Source organism: Dermacentor silvarum, chromosome 10, assembly GCF_013339745.2.
Source record: "Dermacentor silvarum isolate Dsil-2018 chromosome 10, BIME_Dsil_1.4, whole genome shotgun sequence".
NCBI classification, from domain to species: Eukaryota; Metazoa; Arthropoda; class Arachnida; order Ixodida; family Ixodidae; genus Dermacentor; species Dermacentor silvarum.
In genome coordinates this window covers 39,734,554-39,755,499 of record NC_051163.1, presented here as the reverse complement: position 1 = coordinate 39,755,499, position 20,946 = coordinate 39,734,554, and the positions used below count along the sequence as shown (strand labels likewise).

Sequence of the window (20,946 nt, the reverse complement as noted above, 5' to 3'; positions counted from 1 at the left end):
TCGTGAGTTTTTACATGTTGCTCGCCAATTTTCTCATTGACACTTTTTATTTAATTATAATATTTGAGAAGTTCATTAAGTAATTAAGACTGATTATGTAATCTGGGGGAATGCAAAAAAAAATTATTCTGAGTATCTCCAAGTGACGGCAAACAACATTACCTTGGATCTGTCCAGCTACGTGGCACTGGGACATTTTTAAATCTTTATGCATCATACTTGGGACGCCCCCTACACGTAAACGAAAATTCCAAACAAGAAGGGAAACCCACGGACCCAACAACTTACTCGCAATGAATGGTGTATCCATTATACTTCCTATAAATAATAAGTCAGCCGACATTGATGCCAAAAATAATACCTTTAACTTAAATTTAATGTCAAATACCACATGTCTTGTTTCCAAAGCGCGTACTACAACGCGGGCATAAATAATGTAGTCCAACAGGTGCCAATATTGCTCCAAACAAAATTTACTAGCGTTTACTACCTTTACGGAATGCAGAACATATCCATGCATGCCGATTTTATGCACGTAGAACAAGCTCTATCTCCGCCTCTTCGCCCGGGCGCCTCAGGCGCGAACTCTGTGGAGTTAAATCTCAACTAAGTCTTTCTCGCGCGCGAAAACGCGAGACACTCCCATGAAAGCAGTGACCATGTATACGTGAGCTCGGATAAAAAGGCTTCCTCGAGGTATTCTTCTCAGAGAGAATGGTATTGTTCGAAAGCCACTGTTCCTCTTCCTCCTAGTGCTTACACTATCCAGCAGCTACCGACGCGTACAGATCGGTCTCTAAGACCGCCTTATCGCGTCGCCGTTTCGAACGCCCATATACGCGAGTTGTTAGATCCCGCAAACACGCTCCCTGCGGCATTATAGGGCGGGGAGCGCGGCGCACCAAAGAAACGGACAAAGGAAACGCGTCAGGCTTAATCAGGGTGGGCCTGTTTGCCTCCCGCCGGGGTCATTCACGATCACCGCTGTATGGGTCTCCCTCTGGCTTCGTAGAAGCAACTGCCGAGCCCCGAATACAGTACAGCGCGAGAACTTCGCCTGGTCACGTATACTGTTGAATCGCCAGCCAACTTAACCCGCTAAGGAGCTAGCGTCGAAGCCCTTCCCAACTCAATGTGCACAATGTGTCCGGCGGGTTTCACTGTACTTGCCATGCAGATCCTTTCACCGAACTCCCGCACGCCCCAAGGAAAGCGATATATACGGACGGGACCCAGTGGACCCTGCTTCCGTGGTAGGCCTGTATACTCAACGTTGCCACTTAAGGCCCCGCATACTGGAAGTTGGAAACCGTCGAGTCGTCCGCCACTGTCCCGAGGGATTGTCCCATTATGTCAGTGTGGGGAGAGTTTGGTTCGAAAGATTCTAAGTGCATTTTCAGTTGTCCGCTGGTTTTCCCTACGACGCTTTTCGAGGGGCCGCTCAATTACAACGGGAAACATCGCGGTCGCTCTTTTGGCGAAGCGGCTGCTCGTAAAAACGGCACATTTAGGTCAGAAGTAGGAAAGCTCCCAAGAAGTTAGTGTGTGCCTGGTTTGGTGGATCTTAATATCTCTTTATTTTCCGTAATGTCGTTCCACTAGGGATGACAGTAAAGGCTTCTTTTCCGTGAAAATATCCCACTCTTCGTTCGTAAACATCGTCTGCCCCCAAGAAAGCTGCATGTATTTTTTATTGCCTATTCTGTACCGACTTAAATAGTTATGACTGCTAGAAACAACTGGAACAATCAGTGGATGTCACGCTTTCTTGTTTCTTTCTATTTTGTTGTTGCACTTGCTACGAGGTTACGATGCGAACATTTTTGTTTCATTTCCTTATTATAAACGCTTATTCGTCTCATGTTTGCTTTTCTCCTTCGTGTGGCTCTGACATTTATTACTGACTCGTCATTTTGTGTACACATAGATTTATGCACAGCTGTCGTGGAAACAGTCTGTAGGTGGCAAGTGTCTTGTCATTAGTGCTCTTTCTATTGCTTATTAACTCCGAAGAGACCAGACGGAGTACATCTTATCAACCGCTGTCTATATGCGTTGACCACAGGCCGGGAATGAAATGAAATAAATGAGTGTAATCTTTCAAAACAACATAGAAGAAAGTGTTTGTGGACATGTGCCTCAGCCACTCTTTATCTTACGAACAGGTGCTGTGTGTATGCACATATAGTTTTGTACAACTGTGCACAATGACGATTTCGCGACTTTCGATTCAATGTCTTTCATGGGACAGATTCGTCGCCAGGGATTAATTACGGTGCTGGAAGCAAATGATTGCCTGGTACAGCGGCCTTGTCGAAAGGCAGCGCAATTAAGCAATAAAGTCGGGTCACCTTATACGTAATAACGTACTACATTTGGTTCAACAGAAATTACCCAGAACCACGGCATGTGGAAACCATCTGCCAGCATTGCACTTGTGACGCAGTACAGGCGGATACCTCGAAAGTGGCTCACTAAGAAATGTCTTTGTTTTAGATCGTATATGGTCGATATGTCTCAGCTGAAGTTAATTAAGGCCGGGTGGCAACTCAAGAGACACGCTACAAGTTGAGTACCATCAGACGTATTAGTGAACGCTAACAGGAGCTCAATTATACGAGGAGCTTGCCACGTGCGCCACTGATCAAGAGGTCGAGAACACTTGCAAGTTGCTCAAGTACCATCTCGGGAGGCTATGCATGCGACGTGGCCTCTCGAGAATCGAGATCGTGAACCTCATCCCATCAAAAGCTTACGACACCGCAAAAGCGTTAATGTCTTCTTCGGTGATGTTTGCTAATTGCAAACATCGCCGAAGGAGACATTTGCAATCAAAGAAAGTCTCTACGGTACCGGGATCCAAGCTGGCGTTTCTTTGTCGTTACATACTGATAGAAAGTTGGTATCACCAAGCGCTAATGCGTTCAAGTATTGGAAGAGCATGTTTCTGAGTTGTAACATGGAAGTTTGGGAACGCGGGACTTTCAGAGTATTTCACTCCTAGAGGCTTAAGTGTGCCTGTGTTCAACAGGTTTACCTTTTACATATGCTATATTTTTGTGGGCTATTTTCATAGTAATGTTGCTTTTAGAAACATTGCCTTTCCACACAGACGCATAAATTAAACCTTAAGTTACTCATTAAAGTAAATCTATCTCTTCCATGAACATATTAAGATGCGTATACACATTTGTCTTTTCGATAAGTTTTGCGCCCATGGGGGACTGATACTCATTCGGAGAATCTCGTTGACACTGAATGAGAGAGACAGGCCACAGAAAGATCAAGTCGACGGAAGAACATGGAAATACTCAGGCAAGAGCTAATTATTTTTCAATAATTGTACTTAAGGTATTAATTGTTGGTGCCTTTATGTGGCGCTGACTACACTTGATTATTTTGCATAGCGTACGAACTAACAGACTACCAATAGAGGATGGGACAAGCGCTTGTCCCGTCTGCTATCTGTTTGTGCAGTGCTCAAAAATGTAGTGTTTCCAGCCTCACCCACTTTTCTTACTCCTATTCTCGGATATGGTGGTAGTGCCCATGGCGGTCATAAGAGGAAGAACGATTAAAAAAAAGAACATTAGCCTATGCTAACTTCGAGTTCAGTAAATATAACTAATCACACAATATAAATGTTCACACAGTGTAAATTTTGACAAGATAAATAAACGTAGACACAATCTAAATGTTCTTAGGTAGTTGCTAATGTTTCCGAAAGGACAATTACGGCTAACTCAATTCCTTTTGTCGAAACAATGTTGGCTGCGGGCACTGGCTTCGTTTACCCACGCCTGATCAATTCATATTAAAGCCAGCTGAAGAAAGCCTGACCATCATCATCTGCATCGTCCCCGGGATATTTTTGTGTCCAGAAATACAGGACGAAGGCCTCTCTCTTGTGACCTCCCATTTCCCCTTTCTTGCGGTAGCTGATTCCAAGTTGCGCCAGAAAATTTCCTAATTTTATCACACCGCCTATTTCTCGGCCGTCCTCTTGTGCGCTTGCCTTCTCTTGGCATCCATTCTTTAACTGTAGTTGCATGGGTAACCCGCCGGTTATCTTGGTTTCATAGATATTGAAGAATCAGTCCAAAACGATTGTTTCGCGTATTCTTCCGCATATAAAGTAAGATGCATGCAGAATTGTATGAATGTTGTTTAAGTGCATTGTTGCCGTCAGTTTTTTTTTTTTTTTTTTGTAAATTTCCACCAACTTGGACTAGTCAATTGTGCCGTCACTGATGACGAAAAACACCTGCTAAGTGTCTTTTGGGTAGAGCCAGTTGACACAAAAATTCAGGGTTTAGCTTCAACATTAGCAACCTGTCACGCGATGTCACGTTTTCACCGCGGTGTTAACGCCAATAAAAACGACTTTTACGACAAAAATTCTGGGCAGACGATTACATTTGCCACTAACTAGGAGGTGAAGCCTTCATCATATAAATGGGAATATTAAAGAAAAATTGAGTTTTTGCACTCATAGGATCCTTGGCATTGCCATCCCAGCTTGTTTTTTTTTTTTTTTTTTTTTTTTTGGGGGGGGGGGGGGGGGGCTATCGCTCTATCTTACCAGAAATAGGAGCCGAGCTCATGAATAGTGCAGTCCAAAAACATGGGCCGATCCCGAAGGCCGTGCAGTCTTATGAAAAATGTTCCCAACCGCGTTCACGGCGCTCCTCAATCAAAATCAAATGATAATTTCTATAGAATTTCTTTAGCGCTGGGCGGTAACCAACTCGCATATCACTGTTTCCTCGAGCGCAGACGTTTACTGCTTTACGTGGTGCACCCCGAATTCGGGCGATGAGGGAGATATTATTTCTCAGTACTCGCAAGCGCCGATGTGCCACGCATCTCGAAGGCCACGCCCGGACTTCGGGGGGCGTGGTCCATTCAGTGCGCGGTGAATTCGTTCTTTTGTCTCAAAAGAGTACTATTCGCATACTTGGATAGTCATCCTAAGGACTTCTGTCTCAATTTGTTTTTCGCGTTCGTAACATGCCAGTTAGTAATAAGAACGAACCGATGCCAAATGCATTTGTCCCTGAGTGGTATTCGGGCGTGTGGAAGAAATACACTGAAATCATCTCAGTGCAGGCAATTGTGGCACCCGTACAAGATAATTTGTACGAGTGCTGGTCACAAGCGCTTTGACATAAGAACTTTTGTAGGAGCTTCATACAAATTTACTGTAAAGTTCAATTCAGCTAAGGTCCATTGCCTTGGCTCTTTCGGTGCGCTAAGACGCTGCATCGCGTTTAGGTGATTCCAAATTAGAACTTTAATAGCACAGCTTATCAGCACGGAACCAACCAGCTCTGCTAACTTTTCAGCGGTCTATACGTTTGTAATCCTACAAATCTTGTAATTGATTCTCTCCGATAAATCACTGATAAAATGTAATGTCATTGAAACGATGGCTGTGCTGCTTGGTGAGAAACTATGTGTGTGATGAACTCAGAAAAGATACACACCATTCATTGCGCTGGACCAAGAACGTGTCTGCGTGTGTCTTGCGTAAAAATAACATCGTCTACCGTTTCCGCATTTCTTATATGAAACGTTTCATCAACTAGCAAAGTCGACATTTTAGTGATGGTTTTATTTTTACCAATTTTTTTTGTTTCGTAAGTTTTCTATTCGTTGAAAGAAGAGAGAAGGAAACAGTTCACACCGTGCTCAGTGCTTCAGCTCAGGCCTTTTACTTTGTTGTGCAGGGAAACGGCTGCTTAGGAATCACAGTGCCAATCCCAGCATGCCTTCTATACCTCTCCTCAGCGCGATATTGTTTATTGTTTACCGTTGAATCGAACTTATTGCGCGACTTAAATGTCTTTCTGAAAGCAAGAGAAGGTTGCTAAACACAGATCCACAATGTATTTTTCGGTTTCATCGCTTCAATATTGTCGATATGACGCTGCTTCCTCCAGATGCTCGTTTTTACGTTACCAGAGCAGCACGGAGTCTAGCAAAACAAAAGATGTCGACATAGTAGAAAAAAAAAAACTAAAGCATCGCTGAACTACAATGATTGCTTCGGTACAGATACAAACTAAATTGTGGCTTAGAAGGGCGGCTCGGAAACCAATTTTACGCCCTTGGTTGCTACGGCAGCCGCCTTCGTCCGCAAGCTCTAAACAATCAAAATGGTCCGAGTCGTAAGTTTAAATTACCTTGCACGATCGTTGAGAGGCCGTTAAGGAAACTTGTTTGTGAAGCGTTGAAAGGCCGGGGGACCTTTGGCCACGTACAGTTATACGGCTGGAGATTACATTGGCGGCTTTTTATCCGAGTGCGATCACAAAACACGATTCACAGTGTTTCTTGGCGCTTTCCTTGCGTTTTGTGTTTCCTTACGAACTATCTATCAGCAAACGTTAAATGACGATTTTCTGCTCTGGCTAACCTAACCAGTCAGGTAGCACAGTTGCAGAAATGACTGTCAGCAAGAACGTCTGCAGGTCTAACTTGAGAAAAATATATATAATGCACTTAAAAAAAAGTCTGGCCACTGCAGTCTCTCGGAAAATTAGGTGTTTCTTTATTTTGCTTGCATTTTTCACGCTTTACATGGAACGCTTTCGTATCATCTTACACCAATTTTTTTTAATGCGGTACGTGACAATAAAAACTACAACGTAACTTATAAATATTTCTCCGTTGCGTGAATCATGGTGTGCAATTTAGCCCGTTGAATCTACGTCCGTGTCAGGAAGTCTGCACTGAGAGAGAAACACAGCCTCAATAACGCATAATCATGACACTTATTCGGACTTTGCCTTTCAGCGTCGTTCCGCAATGTATTATAAGCCTACTGATGAGGGATATCGCACAGAAAAGCAGTAGTATAATTATGGTAAAACACGGCCGGGAATGGTCCTCGGAAAAGTGCCAGTTGACCCTATACCACTATTAACATGAATGACATTCTCGTATAGTGTACAAGTTGTGACTATCGTGCGGCAGAATGTATATCGGGCAGGCGGGACGTTGCGTTAACGTTAGTTAACGTGAGCAGGAAAATTGTATATTTTATCTTGTTTTTATAGGCGTAATAGTGTTCGAAGAAGGCGAGGCTACGCGAGAGGTAGGCAGCAGCAATAACGCTGTTAGTGACACACTGTGACGCAAAGTTTAACCAGAGAGCACACGAAGCTAATACCGCAGCGACCAGTGACCACATGCAATTGGTGTAAAGCGTTGGTAGCAACTATAATCGTTAACTTGTAGTCATGTTGTGATATTCATTCGACGATGTTTAATGTCACTTCCGTGACACAAAACCAATTTTAGAACAGCTTTTAGTTGGGAAAAGCGTCAGAAGGTGTCACTACCAGCTTTGCCGCTGCCAGGAGAGAATTGATGTGTTCTTATATACCTTCGCCCCAATATAGGCACTTGTGTTTTTATTTCTCTTCTTTATGGTTGGCTTGGATGCGATATGCTTGATATGCACTTCTACCCGAAGCGCCAATCGGGGCTTCACCCTTTGTCGTTATCATCATAATCATCTTCTGCCGTTCCCGACTCCGATAACGCGCCACACTCGCAAACAGCAAGAAGTGTACGGATAAGCTGAAACTCCCCTAACACCCCGAACGGTATACCGACCTCCCACCTGTCGAGTTGTGGTTTTAGCTGGGGGTGCTTCGCAATCACAAGGCACAAAAACCTGCGCACGCGGTAAAATATTCAAGCATTTGGCATTTCTAGACAGAAATGTATGTGCGTTAGCCCTCCTGCTATCGCATTTATATAAAGGAAAATATTGCATTCCTTGACACCTCATAACATGTCCTCTTTAGGAATCCCGCACGGATGTGTCACTGTGAACTTTTTTTTTTCGTTTTGCGTCTCTTCCTACTTCAGTTCTTTCTTGTTTTTCGCTGTTGTTTGCAATATTTAATTATTGTTAGCCCTTCTCAGGCTGTTACAGGGTGTTTTCAAAAAAAAATTCACATATAGGTAAATGTACCTATGTTCACCACGTCATACACGGCAGAAACGACACTACAGTTCTCAAAAATAATGAATAGAGCAGAGTTACTCGGTAACGTGGTCACTCATCGCGCAAGATTTTTTTTTTTTGAAGTCACCAAGCATTGTCCAAGTTGCACTGTTTAGACTTTTAGTATACATGTCAGGTTTCATTCCCAATAAAGCTTCGGTTGTTCAGTCAGCGCTTGTCACTTCCTTGTGTTTCTGCTAGGTCGCTGGTGCTATCACAGGTTGGGAGGCGACATTCCGATGGGGCTGAATGGTACAGACGCTAATGTACTTATATTAAGGAACCCCAGGTGACCAAAATTGACCCGCAGCGCCCTACAACACCGTGCCTCATAATCAGTTATTTAGATAGCATCGCAGAAGCACACGGACGGCAAAAGAAGCAGACGGGACAAAGCACTATGTGTCCGTCTCGTTAGCGCTGTGTCCCGTGTTGGGCTTGGGGTTGCGGGCACTACTGTCTAAATATTGCCATACCAATGAGCCCACCAGTCTGTCCTTTTGAAACTCATAATAGGATCGTAGTTTCAGCGTGTCAAATCCTACAATATGTTTATTTAAATCATTTTTGCATCTGTGTTGTTTACTGGGCACTGTTATCAAGGATAATTTCCAAATCACCCCGTCCGCCATTCTTGTACAAAACGATGTCACCGTCGGCAAAATCTGCAATAACAATGGGTTTTCTCGAACAAGGCCCGCTTTGTTCAATGATCGCAAACAGATCTATACTTGGGATGACTGTTGTGGAGTGATCCAGAATACGGCAGCTACTTGAGTACCATGCAAGAATCGCTAAATGAATCTCCGGCACGCTACTGCACACGCACATGTTGAACAGACTCTATAATACACACTATTGCAGTGGCACGCTGGGTCTGCTTATTTGATGATCGTTTAGTGATCTAAACGTGTACATGCTCACCGCTTTCTTACCGGTCCCGAAACCTGGCAGCTTGCGACAGATTTGTTTCACTGTCGATAAAAAACAATTTCAAGTTTGAGGCCCCGTTAGTTCATTAGTCGCACATTTGATGCATCCGTTAACCACACGCCATTACAAGTGAAAAATTTTTTAAAACCAAAGCTTGTATTGCCTCACTCGTGTCAGCGTCGGTGTAGGTGTAGGTGTTGGCGTACGAAAAAACGCAAGCCGCGCAAAAATGAAAATTGCTCATCGGGCTGGGGGAACCGAGCCACCGCCCTCTGGGTTGCCAGACAACCACGCTAACCGATTCAGCCACTGTCGGTTCGGCACACACATTGTTTAAAGCGGGGTTTTATATGTATGAGGCAGGACGTGACGCCCGCAGCTGGCGCGCCATACCTTCAGCCAATTACATGCGTCCCCTCCCTCCGAAGGAGGGCAGGGGACGCATGTAATGGCTGGACCGGCTTTTTATGGCACACTGATTTATTCGCATCAACTTTCCAGACATTCTTCGTCTTCATCTTTCCGGGGTTTTATGTGCCAAAACCAGTTCTTCCATACCTTAGCCAGTTCATTGAAGCGCTCTTGCAATAAGGAGAAAAGTTCCTCAAGTGCATACGGCGCGAATCGGGAGCGCTTTCAGAATCTGGATTGTGGCTCTCGTCAAAGGTGCTTGCGACAAGATTGACGTTAGAGATTTCTCACGTATTATACATGAGAAATCTTCACGTTTAGCTTTCCGCATGCTAAGAGTCATGGTGGCTGTAGCATTCCCATGTAACAGTGCCTGTGGCGAGCGTTCGCCGTGCTGTCATAGTTTTGCTTATAAACGTGAGAGTTGCACCAACAAGTTGCACCAACCAACGTTAACACAGCCACTGACTCAAAGCACAACTCAACTGCGGCGCTGGCGTAGCTTTTGATGTGGTTTCCTTCCAGTACTACTTTCTCCCCTTTACAATTCATCCGTGTATCCGGTAACCTGTCTTTCTTCTAACGATGGCACACTGGTAGTCTACACAGTGTGATACGAATGCTTGTGCATTGAGGCTAGATTAGGGTTCCGTATTTTAGCGCAAAATATACGACGCAGACTAGGTTGCGCTACTACGATTTACTTTTTGCGGCTCTCGTCTGTTCACTATATAGCACCCAAAGTGTAGTTACAGCATTCACACTTAATCTCGCACAGTTTCCAACAGGTTCGCGGAAAATATCTGCAAAAAATGTTCGTATTAAATGGAACTTAGGTGAAACGAATCTCGTTCAGCGTCGGCTTTTGCTTCAGTCGAGATTCGTGGAATTGCTACTGCATGTCACTCTTAAAATTGTTCCGCACAAGCTCCGCTAAGTTGGACATCTAGTTCCGCAATATTTCCACAAAGTAAAATTTCCAGAAGAGACCAAGCTGACGATACAGTGTCCTCAGCTTGGTCTCTGGCAGCACTTGGTAACAATTATTTGCAAGAAGGTTCCGCTTACTGGATGGTTTAAGAGTGATTTAAGAGAGACTGGCAGCAATGTGGCACGTGTTTGAGTGATTGAAGCGGCGCAACAAAAATGCCAACGCTGCTGAGAGGCCACATTGCTGCCAGTCTTCGGTTTGACGTCACTGTAGGCGTACTCTCTGACACGACACTGAAACGCAACCCCTTCTGTTCAATACTTCTGGCCTTCTGCGCGGACACTGGAGTATGCCGAGACGTGCCAAATATGAGTAGTCTGCTTAACATAATTTTCCATGTTTCTTTACATCCATTCCTTCGGGACACAAAATATGATTGTATTAACGGCAGCTCGGGGAAGCTCATTAGGTGCGCAGTGGTGATGTGAGTGAGTGAAATAACTTTATTGAGGTCCAGAGAAGACGCAGGGGACACCCCGCGCCACCCGGATGTCGTCCTGGCCGCTTTCGCCAAAAGCTTTTCTCTGGCGAGACGTTTGGGCAACGCGTGGGTGGTCTGTCATGCGTCACGCTCTTTCGCCAGGGGCGCTCCTTTATTGCGAGCGGCCAGCTGTAAGTGAATAAGCTTTCCTCTGTAATTCGTAGTGCGCAATTCCGAACAGTCGTTGTCCTAGAAACGACATTCGCAAGGAACTGCCATGCATTAGTCATTGGCTGTGCAACGGCATTTCGTGACCTGCCCTGAAAAACCCCCACCTCCAGTTCTTGTTCTCGCTACGCGGACATCGAAAATTTACTGGCGCGGTGATCTATCTTTGTTTATGGTCTATTCATTCCCCTTAGGCACGTCCCTTGCACGGCAGAAACAAACACACTATAATGTTTATTTGTTATTTTCCTGCGATGAGTCATCATGCACAGCACCGTCCTAGCCGTCATTCTTCACCTCGCGCTTTTTTTTTTCGTTTCTTATATTGCGACCGTATTCGCGGAATTATAATTATAATAATTATAATAAGAGAATCAGAACGACAAGCTCAGCAAATGTGCCCATAGCAAGGGCGATCTTCTTCCTGGCACGTTTTCTTTTCTTTCTTTGCATCACCGCTCACTACCAATCAATTTTGTTCTCGGTATCTTATCACATAATTATTACACAGTTTCAATACATGCGTGTCGTAGCAATCTGAATACATGCGTTAGAGGAACAATTTATTTATGCTATTTTCCTCAAGCCTAATGCGCACAGAAAGTGAGGCCATAAAATATGGGTAAATTAATCATTCAATTCAAGAATACAGCTGAAAGAATGCAAAAGTAGACATTAGATATTGAATGCGCTATAATGTAGCACATTACTACGTTACATTGTAAATCTACGGAACGACAATATTTATTCAATAGAGTGTTTCCCCAACTACGGCTTCCACATAACGTGGCTTGCTCTACAATAGTTAGGTGTCAATGTCCTTGCTTCCACTACCCTAGCAACAGCGCGTTAACAATATCGTAATTACCACATTTTACACGTAAGAGTTGGCGAAGAGAAGCAGCAGGACCAACAGAGCGTCACTTTGACGTTTCCCTGGTATAAATTTTGCGAGCAATAAAGCAAAACTTATTTTTTGAAGACCGCAACATCATATAGAATAGCAGTTGGTATTTAAACAGGAACTTATGGCATAACGCGTGCTAAATTCACTTTGCAGGGCGGAAAAAATGCACTACAAACGTTACTGCAGTTCCAACCTTGCCCTGCACTCATATTCGTGTTCCACATGAGTTCCAGTAAGTAAGTGGAACATTTTTGCAGATATTCTCCACTTAGTTGGTGAAACCAATGTGTGAACACAGTTACCATCTTCCACTTACCTATTGAAACTTACGTGGAGGGTTATTAAAAGTGATGTACAGTAATGGCGGCAAGGAGCAGGACTGAAGGAAGGGCCGACGCTCGAGAAAGTTTGTTCCATACAGGTTCCATTTAGTAAGTAGGACTTTCATTTTCAAATATGTTCCACTAACCCAGTGGAATTCATGTATGATATTTCCTCAAGCCTAATGGGCACAGGAACTGACGTAATAAAATATTGGCAAATTAATCATTCAATTCAAGCATATATCTGAAAGAACGAAAAAAAAGATGCATTAGATATTGATTGCGCGATAATGCGTTCTACATTATGTTCTACATTGCTACATTATGCGACCTTAAGTAGAACATTACTAAGAGTGCGCGTCGAACTGTTTGTTCTGCACTAAGTTCTAACCAATCGAAATGAGAACTTCATATGAATTTCATTTGAGAAAAACACACACAAACAAAAAGAGCATTAACCAATGACGTGGAGCTTTACGCATCCAGCAAGCTGTTGCTCCTGGCAACTGTGGCGCCAAAATTCTCGGGAAAGAGCCGAATAACATTGGCACTCTTGCTAACCACGTCGCGCAGAAACTGTCGTCTTTTTTTTCCCTGCCCGTCTCAGTGTGTGATGTGCACGTACCACGCGTCTCCGTTGCGAGATGAAGGCTGTCCCGCATCGAGGCATCCAGCGTTTATGCAGCGTCATCAATCTTTTAGGGGCCGGCCGACGAAGACGAGTGGGCTGTGTGACTGCGTGCTCCACGAATATGAGGCGAGACAGTGCGGAAATTGCGGCGCAAGCACGTTTGCGATCGGACTATGGGACAGGCTTGACGGAAGAAACTAGACCCAGGTAGCGGTATCGGTAATGAAACGGCGATATGTCCCGAAGAAGGGGTTGGGCCGTAGGGTTTGATGCTTTGCCAGCATCGTCTCGTACAGTGAGTTCAGTGTGGCAATGCACTGCGCCTTACGACCATCCCCTTGTGTAGTCATCCTCGACTGTATTGCAATGTGGCGTGTCACTACGCCTCTGTGTCTCAGATGGCCACTAGCTCTATGGTACATCTAGGCGGGTCGCTTTTGGTCCCACCGTAAATTTGGCGCCTTGCATGTGACAAGTTCTGCTATGGTAAGCAACCTCGGCGCGGTATTTGTTAATTAAGGTGTCGCTGTATAAAAAATCATGCAACCGTGAGAGAGAGAGAACAATAAATTTGACCCAGAAGAGCATGCTAGCGAAGTGAGTATGGTTAGCTCCTGTGTTCTGCAGTGGAGGATTCAGTGCAGGAGTCTCGCGGCCTTATAACAGCTATCCTCGCTAGTTCGATCAATTCGAGGTGGTCCACAATCTGCGAAACGTTCATCTTCTTTTCATGATGAGTGCATACAGCCTTTTCGTGGTGTGGTGTCCACACTCCCTCCTGCCTCAGGCTCTCATAGAAATCTGCTAGGGCCTTCAATACAGAACTAAACGTGAACAAGGGTTTTCTAAAATTTCGCGATGTGTTTGTTTGATTATGTATTGTCTTATATCACTAAGTGAACTTTCGGTAGCTGTGGAAGACGAGATGTCAAAGGTGAAATGTTTGACTCAGCGCGAAACACTCAATCTTTGGGCACTGTGAGGTGTGATGTAATAATTCTTGCTTTCGCAAGGCATCGCCTATGCGCAGATTTGTTTATCTTTCGTGAAACATTACCTTTTGAACTATGCGTCGTCCTTGACCGTTCGTTTTATAACTTATCAGTTCATTTCGCAGATGTACATTCGCTTGACGCATGCACATTCGCCATGGTTCTTAATTTGCCTGCGTTTGAAAATGCAAATTCAAATTCAAAATGCGATTTCTAGTTGACAGCGAACATAGAACCATTGGGCAGTCCCAGCAAATGTCCTTTGCCACCAAATCTGTGACCTAACCGAGGACGACAAATGCAAACGAAATCATCCTAATTGTTTTCTATTTTTGCACAGAGCTGTTTAGCTGGTGTAGGAGATATCTATAAGGCTTAGAGCAATAGCTCGTGCCACTCTTGTTGAAGTATTTATTCAGCGATTGTCCTAACACTAAACTTGACATCATGAAAATAAAGTTATCAAACTCGTTTTCAAACATGTGGAAAATAAGCCGTCCACCTCCAGAATCACTTCGGAAATAATTTGACATTTAACGCACTCGCTAACAACGCTAGAAATTGACGTACACGCAACACAGAAGCAGGGAGCTAACAAAGTGTTGTTCTTTGGAGTTAGAAGCACCCTCCACCGTGTCCGAGAAACTTTATTGAGTGGAGGGCTGCATGCGGCGTATGAATTTTTTTTTTTTTTTGGCTAGAGCACAGGTGTTCACTCATTATGCAGTCGCTAGGTGACAAGCACGCGAGGGCCACTCGTGTGGTCCTCGTTTCACCTGCTCCGCATTCATTTCGAATAAATGCGAAAACACACATGCACAAGCACGCATGCGCTCACACAGACAAACACACACAAAATACTGGATCAATGGTTTGACGTGTCGCCTATAAAAATTCATAAGCCGGCTTGGTATGTTTTAATCCCAAAAGTATATTGTACATCCGAGAAGCTGTGGCATTATTAGATATTTACCCGCAGAGCGCATGTTTCACCATTCGCTTTGTGCCTTCCTGTATTATCGCAAAGCTGGTTTAGATACCGGCACAGTCAAATTTTATATTGTTACGCTTTCTCCAGCAGTTACACCTATACACCAAATGGTACGCTGACTTGTAAGCATTTGTAAGACGCATAAATTAGTGTAGTACTGAATGCGGTAGTAATGCTCGAACGTGGCTTCAAGCAAAGAAATGCCTCCTGCCGACTGGGAAATCGATGGCATGTCTGATCACTTCAGGTAAATGTGTCTCGTTAGTTCTTGTTGAAAAACAATTCAATGTCTAGAGCACGCAGCCGAAAACTGATGTAACTAGTAACTCTTTATTGAGTTTACCAAGAAAGTGCACCCATAGCAAGAGTGCACGGCAAGTTATAGCGCTGTTTTCATCCATTTAAGACAAAGCATGTTGACTCTGCGCAGCAACAGCCCAAACCGAATACAAGTCTAATATTGACAGCGAACACGAATGCTAACCTCACTTTAAATGCATGGGATTCCGACCGCACGACCGTTGCAGTGTTTCTCGCCAGCGCTGGTTCCGCGTCCGTTCATAAGGGCAACGTATGGGCACGAAGATAAATGGCGTAAGTAACGCGTTTTACATTTGCGCATCTGCAGCGCCGCTCCATTCTCGGTCCGAGCACAAGGTTTTATAGAAGGGCGTCCTTCCCTAACACCTTTTTATGATTTATCCCCCGCTAGATGCCTGTCAGGCAAACACGCACTGACTGCGCCATGAAAAGAAGACAAAAGTCCCAGCGGAAGATAGATAGCATGCCCGAATTGCACGCTGACTAGGTCGGATAGGCCGGAAAGGAAAAGGGGGACCTCCGGGTTATACGTTGCGGAATAGTTTTCCGATGAATAGTTGTCGCTGTTGTTCGTGGTGCAGAGTAATCGTGGCAGGCAGGACAACTTTGGAAGCTAAACAGAGTGCATGTGTCTGATAACCAGGCCGGCCTTTTGCCCTCCTTGCCTTCAGCTTGTTGGAAATGAATTTAGCCTGCAGAGAGACGAGCCTATGGAACGCGGCCGTTCGGAGATTCCAGGCGACCGCCATATCATTCGGTGGAGTCATTATGTAGAAGATGCATTTGGTAATTGTAGTGCACGTTCAAGAACCCCAATGGTCAAGATTAATCCGGAGCCCTCCACTATGGCATGCCTCATTATCAGAACTGGTTTTGGCACGTAAAACCCAGAAAGAAGAAGGTACTTTGTGAGGAACCAGATGGCCCCCTTCTGCCGCGGGGTGCCCGATTGCGCAGGCGAAAATACTTCTTCCCAAGAAAGAACACTGATGAAAATGTTGATACTGAAGACGTATCGCATGCATCTTGAAACACATTTTACTAGACTAGTATCGCAAATTTGATTGATACGTGTAAATTGTTCTTAAATATTCACCGTCTATTACGATACTCCCTAAAGCTCAATTAGAGCCAATCTTTATACGCGTTTTCATTTAGCGATATATTGGCTGGCGCGGACAATCTGTCTCGTGCGGGCACGTCGCAAACGCAAGCTAAGTGTGGCGCGACTGCCTCGCTTATCTGGAGATCGCGAGAGGCAGAGCGCGGGGGTGACGCGTGGACACCATTCACTGCAGCCGCGCGCTGACAGACCTCCCAGACGACGCGCGCTACTCTGCTGCCGTCTCGTAGCCATGGTCGCCCTACTACGCTTTTCTTCTCACGCTTTCCCCATATCCTCCTCCTCCACTCTCCGTCTCATGGTTCCGCTGCACCCTCCTCCTACGCTTTCCTCCTCGCATCTTTCATCTTACGCTGTGCTCCGCGTTCGCTTTCATCTTCCGCGGTGTTCGTTCGCTTGGTTACGCCGACGCCGACGCTCGCCGCAAGAACGGGCGACTAAGACCTGTGCTCTAAAATAGTTTAAAGGTTGATGGTTGGCTGTTTGCCTTCGGTTACAGTACGATGTCATGTAGTGGCTTCACTTCTTTCATTGTTCTTCACAACGTTTTAGGTCTGGTATATTTTTCAAGTGGCTAGATAGGTACGCGCCTGCATGATAGAACTAAAATAGTAGACGTTCTTATATAAGCCATTCCTGTAGAGAGTTCTTGCAAGGGGTCCACATTCGGCAAACGTCACAAATCTCATTACCTTAGGATTAGTTTCTTCTAATGTTGCAGTCTTTTCGTGATTTTGAAGGTGCAAGAAATGCAAGAAATTTTTAATGGACATAATAAATTGGCGGCTCAATGTGATAGGGAAGTATGGTCGTATGAAAGTGTGGAGTTCTCCACTTCTTCCCACTAAATGGCAGATCGAAAATCTAGGCGATAACCTTAAAATATTGAGCAATTTTAACATTTTATAAATAATTATCTGGCAGATAGAAATTTGGTTGATGGTGATGGTAATAAAAAAAAGTGGAAGAAAGGACGCTCTGTTTTTAATGCCATCCGATCCTTGGCTGATTCCCCACAGCGTGTATATGGCTTCAGTAAAGGTAGAAAAAAACACATCATTCATCCTGCAAATATTATCTGTGCGTACAACCACCCGATTCATTTCTGATCCCCACAGTGAGTACGGACCATGGACTTGATGAAAAAATTACACCATCTTCCCGTAGGGGAACCCTGAGTAGTATGCGAAGCAGCCATGGGGTCGACTCAAGTTCCCATTAGTTTTCAGTTCGTCGTTTCCGTTAGGTTGAGGTACGTAGCTACCGGCTTCGCGAGCCCGAAGTTCGGGATCGGCCTGTCGCCGCTGCCGTTTCGTGGCAGCGGCTCGAGCCCTCTTCTCCGCGGCGCTGTCCACGGCGCTGACAATGGCGTGGACGCTGGCGCTGTCCGTGGCACTCATCGCGGCGTTGCGGGAGGAGCATGAGAGGAGCGCAGCGCGCGCGCGTCATTATACCGCGAGCTACGGTAGCGTCCCCCAGCGGAATATGCAGCGCCTACCGTGGCGCCTCTAACCTAAGCTGCTTCGCATTATCGCGCGCGGAGCCGCAGGTATTGCCTTTCGTTGCGCAATCATGAGATGAGAGGAGCGTCGGAGAGGAGAGGAGGAATGCCAAGAGGAGAAGAGATGAGACAAGGAGATGAGAGGAGGGGGAGGAGGATGCGCATGCGCAGTAGGGATGTGCACGCCGCACGGCGGATGGATGGATGGATCGAGGGAGGGAGGGTGTGACATAGCCCCGACCATAAGATGCTTCGCATCTAAAAAACTTACTCTTCTTCATCAACATCATCATCATAGTAGTCATTAACATTATCTTCGTCGTCATCTCTTGATTTACAGCTATAAACAACAGTCACTTCGCCTCTAAAAATGGAACGAACTTCCAAGTATAACGCTTCGCCAAGCTTTATTCCTGTCCGAAAGCGAGACTGACTGGCATAATAAATTCGGACCGAGTGCTTCCCTACACGCATCGTCTGTCAGGCCATCGAGGTTGTTTTCCCGTTCTTGGCTCTACTTCTTCTTTGCGCTGCTTGGCAACGCCACTACCATGGTGTCCTAACATCGCAAGGAGCCTTGCCGCTAAGGGGGAAATCAAACATACGCATAAGGATCCTGCAAATGCGGGAAAACGAACTGGCACCACTGCGCGAACCGTTTAGAAACAAATACTGAAATAGTTGATTCACTTAATTACAGAGCGCTGCAAACAGACTGCCCTGCCATGCAGCCGGCGTACTGATTCGCCCTCAGAGATCTTCTTGGGAGGAACATCACGCCCCAGAGCACTGTTCATCACCCACGACGGACAAGAAGAAAATGACAAATAAAAGCACGCATGTTGAACTCGCTGTAGGCGTTGCGTCAGGAGCAAGTTCGTTTTCTTTACCGAGAGAACTATTTTTCTTCGCGCACTTTTTAAATTTTTCTCCGCTGAGAACCATTACACCAACTGTATTTTATTTTGTGCTCATCTTCAGAGACTACCACTCCGTGCGTCGAATCCCCAAGGCACGTATAACGCTTCGCTCGCTGACCAGTGAGCGAAACGCACGTGGGCTGGGTTATGTAGAGCTGACAAAAAAGAAAAAGAAGCGCAGAGACGGTAGAAAGTGTAAGAAGAAACTGACCCTGCTATGAAAATATTGGAAGAAAGAGAACATCCGAGAACCAAGGTTCGATAATGGCCTACCCTCGACCGCAACTTCAAGGCGTCCTCTTCACTGTTCGCGTTCCGAGGCAAACTTCTGTTTTTTTCATGCCTGCCACGACGTGTTCCGAACGGGTACCGGGGAGCCGAAGCATATAGGTGGCCCTTCGCTACAACACCGAAGGGTCTGTCGTAACATATGTTTTTTTTTTTCCGTTTGTTCGTTCTGCAGGACACGACATAAGAAATAAATGCTGCTTGCGTTTGGATTCTGCACTTTTTTTTCGTGCAAGACTACCGTAAACACGCTGAATCTCTACACCGGGTCAAGAGGAAAGAAAAACATTGAGTGTTGTGTCATATGGGTGTGGCATTCGAAAATAACAAAGTTGGCAACATTCACGCTGTCGACAGCTTTCATCATTTTTTTTTTAAATCTTTGTCGTCGTTTCCTGAAAACTTTGGTACGTCTTGAGTAAAAGACGCTTGCTGCGATTGTTTTTTCAAGCACGATTTAAACCCTCGCGCGGCTCGCGATAGCAGCGTAACAGTTCACGACCCCGTTCTTGCGGAACTAGAGTAGGGAAAGAAATAAATTGATCACAAAATTTAGATTCCAGATGGCTCCGTTTTCTAAAATGAACAAGTTTTGTTTTGAACTGATCTCTATTATTTTGAACGACGTGTTCCAGCACTGGGACACGTCAAGAAAAAAAATTAAGAGTTGGCATTTTCCAGGTGCCAATCACAGCGAGTCCTTCGCGTTACGTTTTTTTTTTTTTATTATTCGTTATTGGCTGATCTTTTGTGTAGCGCAAAACAAACACGTACAATTTTAGTTTAGGCTCACAAAACATCTTTGCCGCAGTCTACGCAAGGAAATCGCGCTCTATCGAGACATCGGATGATCGCCTTCAAAACAGTGCTGTCGGATTGATTAAATACGACTGTGCCCAGCTCCCGATTACTTACCCTAAAACGTAGTGCCTATGTTCTGCTCGAGCGGTTCTGACATCATGTTGGGGGTGCACAGCCTGTGGGCCAACGCAGTTCTTGCCCTAACTCGCGCTTCCTTACTGACCATTTTATTGCTATAACAATTACGTGAACACTCCAGGCGCATTTCTTCCGTCGCCGTCACCATGAAGTTCCGTATACTGTCCAAGGGCGATAACACCATCACTGTGAGCCGTATGCTGCATGTGTGAGTGAAAGCATGTGCAGGTGAGCCGACGATCGCGGCTCAATCTCCCGCACGCAAGGGAGGAAAGCGGGGCGGAAGCGCGCCGTCTTCCGTCGCGCGCATGGCACCAGGGGGGAGGGGATGGAGAGGTAGGGTAGTGTTGTGCTTCGGCCGCAACTACCTATGGCGCGGCCACGCGCGGTCGCGCTGGCTTTAACTTGAAAGTAGTTTTTCGAGAGATAGTTCTTGAAAGTAGGTTATTGGTGGCACAGTCTAGGTGGGCCGATGGCTCGTAGCTTTGCGTATGCTGTGTTCTCGCCGCTCAGACTGCGATGAAGCAATAGACAGCACGAAGGTCTCTTCGCCCGCTGCTTCCGCCACGCTTTCTCACGCCAGGCGTTTTGACAGCGAGTGTCCCGCGGTCACGAGCGTGATGTGTTCATGTTTGTCTGTGTGCGCTGACACCATGCTGTAATATTATTTAGTAAGCGAACGTTTACAAGTTCATACGGGCCGATGAAACTGCTATCCTTACTTCGTGTGGCTGCCTGCTAATGTTCTATCGCAATCGATGCTTCGCCTTTTTTTTTTTTTTCAAGTGACCTCACCCTGTGCAGTCAGGACTGTAGCTGGAATCGGTCATCGGTCAACGTAGGAGCAATGGACTTTTTTTGCAATACTTCACCGACAAGCAAAGCAGCTAGGGGTAGGGGCTACGAAACACGGCGTGGTGCAGGATTTCGGAATAATTTTCGCCACGTCAACTTCTTTACCTGCAAGCAAATCACGGCGTACAAGCGATGCGCCTGCTCCGGCCCC

General features: G+C 45.5%; 1 protein-coding gene across 1 annotated transcript in view; it reads right to left on the bottom strand.

Moving 5' to 3' along the window:
* LOC119466286 (orexin receptor type 2) overlaps positions 1 to 20,946 on the bottom strand; it is a 103,228-nt gene that overhangs the window by 45,233 nt on the left and 37,049 nt on the right. The window lies entirely within an intron of this gene.